The sequence below is a fragment of the Gracilinanus agilis genome, chromosome 5 (assembly GCF_016433145.1).
Source record: "Gracilinanus agilis isolate LMUSP501 chromosome 5, AgileGrace, whole genome shotgun sequence".
NCBI lineage: Eukaryota > Metazoa > Chordata > Mammalia > Didelphimorphia > Didelphidae > Gracilinanus > Gracilinanus agilis.
Window position 1 is genome coordinate 186,051,542 of NC_058134.1, and position 3,117 is coordinate 186,054,658.

Here is a 3,117-nt window from a genome sequence, read left to right on the forward strand (position 1 = left end):
AAATAACAAACCACTTCAGTATTCCTGCCAGGAAAACCCTATGGATAGCCAGGCTCCCTGTAGTTACAAAGAGTCAGACATTACTGAATGATTGAACAATGACAACCTTGAACCATTCACTTCCCCTTGTCTGGCCTTGGATTCTTAATCTATACCTATAAATATATTAAAAGCAATAATATTTTTAAAAAATTTTTAAAAAGACTTAGCCTTGTGAGAACTAGGTCCTGCCTTACACTATTCTTCCTCACATTTTCTTCCTCAGTAGTTCTTTTTTTTTTTTTTTTTTTTTGCTCTGCCCTCTATTCCTTAATATAAACAATCCTCTGTACCTGGAACATATTCCAACCACAGCAATGAATACTGAAATTTTTTTCCTCCCATGGGCACAGTTCAGGCACCACTTCCTTCATAAAGACTTCCTTGATCTTTCCTCTTCAAATTTCTCCTAGAATGTTGTCTCTTTTTATTTTTGTAGCTCCAAAGCTCAAGGTTGCCTTGCACATAGCTGACACCTAATGTTTGTTGAATTTAATCGACTCTCAAATAGGTTGTGTCCATGCCTGACACATATCTGTTATATGTCCAGTCCCAAAGGTCTTTGTCTAAAGAAAAAGTTAGAATCAGAGGTCAGTAGTTAATATCTATTCCTGATTTAGGCAAGGAAAGGGGTACATGCTTATTAGAAGTTTTTAAGGTAAAGTTAATCATTTCATTTCCTGCCCTTTCATTGTCCTGTCTTCTGAGGGGTTTTAAGGCACCATGATGAAAGGTATGGATAAATGTAGAATTTTAGCACTATAAAGGAACTTAGAGACAATCTGGTACAATTTCCTCATGTTACAAATGAAGAATCTGAGACCCAGAGAGGGAAAGTAACTAGTCCATGACTAGATTAATAATCCACAGCCTGGCTAGGTATAATTTAGTGGATTAAGCAAAAGGTGTCATAGGAGGATAGTAACACAGTAACAAAGCACTATAAACTATGTGGAATATAAGCTTTGCCATTTTGGTAGCCTGTCCCAGGTTCAGGGCAAGAAGATAGGACAAACCAATCTGAATCAGGCTGGCAAATTAGAGAACAAGTATGAAGAGAAAAGGTCAGTTCAAAAGTGGTTCAGTGATTAGAAAGGCAGGAAACAAACTAGTTCGTTAACATATATTATGTGTATTTATACATATATGTGAATATACAAAGTCAACTTGTACAAAAACATATATTCTATCCTCAATTTTCCACTTTTTTCTCTTTTAGTTGTATGCTTATCCATCATTTCACTGTTTTCTAGTGGTTGTAGTAGTAGATAACCCTCAGCGTTATAGTTTTTAAAGCCTGCCATTGTCATATCATCAATCTAGAACTGGAAGGAATATTAGAGGTCATCTTGTCCAGCCCCTCATTTTACCACTAAGGAAAGCGAGACCCAGGGTGATGAAGTGTCTTACTCAAAGTCACACAGGTAACATAAATGGAATTTGAACTCAAGACCTCCAACTCCAATCAATGCTTTTCCACTAGAACATGATGCCTCCTTATCTTTTGCCTATTTAGCTTTTTGTCTATTTTCTTTATTTTCACATCTTCCATCTTTGGAAGCTTTTAGAAGCTGATGCTATAGTATTTTAAGCAAGCCTCTTTATTTGGTTCAGAAACATTTTGATTTTATAACTTAATTCTATAACTGTTATAATTATGGCAATGTGTTATGCTGGACAGAATTTTTTTAAGTGAGGAAGACATGGATGTATGTACTGTCTCTGACACACAGTAGTTGACTGACTGACCATGAGCTAGCAGCTTGGTCTTTCAGTTTCCCCAGATAACTAAGGTTCTACATTACAAGTAAGTTACTGTTCTGTAATCATGAAATGAGTATCCTTACTGGAAGTTCCATATATCATCAAAATCGTACAAGACAATTTCATTGGATTAATAAGGTGAAATTGAATGAGTTGATTTTTCCAGGAATTTTTTAAAAGAATTTATAGGAGAAATAGTCATCTAAAGAGCTATGATTATATCTGAAAACAATTAATTATCCTATCAAAAATAAGACAGTTTAATGCAAAGACAAAATTGAGTATGAGAAAGAAAAACTGAAAGAGAGAAAAGAAAAGAAGAAAAAAGGAAAGAAGGGACAGGAAGGGAGAAGAGAAGAGATGGGAAGTAGGAGGTACAGGGGAGGTGGCATTTCTGAATATCTAGAGATATTCAGAAACAACTATGAAAAGTTGTAACATAAACTTTGACCTATCAGAGCCTACTAGTTCCAGGGATAGAGTCCAATTTTCCAGTTGGGAGGAAGTTGAGATTGCCTGAATAGAGAATAATATGCCAGTGGAAATGGCATAGCTGGAGATGTCCAGAAAGCAAAAATGATGAAAAAGTAAAATGAAGCTTATGATTTATTTTAAATCTTAAACATTTTTATGAATTTTTAATTCCATGGACATTTTAAATTGTAAACATAATTGTATATATAATCAATACTCAAAACAGTTATCACATAATTATACATGTATGCCTATATGTGTGTGCATACATCTGAGATTTGTATTCCTTCTTAGGTATTCACTTCAGGCTATCATACAAAGCTTTTTACTGAAAGCTTTAAAAGTATCTAAACTATAACTTAGAGAAATAGTGTGCAGCTGGGTAGTTGATTGAAAATTCCGACAGTTTTTTGTTTATATTTTTATATTCTATCAGTAAGGTTTTAATAGTTACACAAGAAACACATGATGATGTTATATGATCGAGTCCCAAGCAGAGATATCAATGATTTTAAATGTTTAAATAAATAATATTGACAGTAAAAGAACCTCTAAATGGTAGAAAAGAACATCACAGAGAGAGGGAAATGAGTTGCTCTACAATATGTAAACAAGAATTTGGTACTGTTTATGCTCCTTTCCTTCAAATATATTGGGAAAATGTTTTGTATCTTGATTCTGACATAGTTCAATTTATTCTCCAATTCTTGGAAAGTTTGTGCAACTCAGTGAAATATTTCCAAATACAGGAAGGAAGGAAGGAAGGAAGGAAGGAAGGAAGGAAGGAAGGAAGGAAGGAAGGAAGGAAGGAAGGAAGGAAGGAAGGAAGGAAGGAAGGAA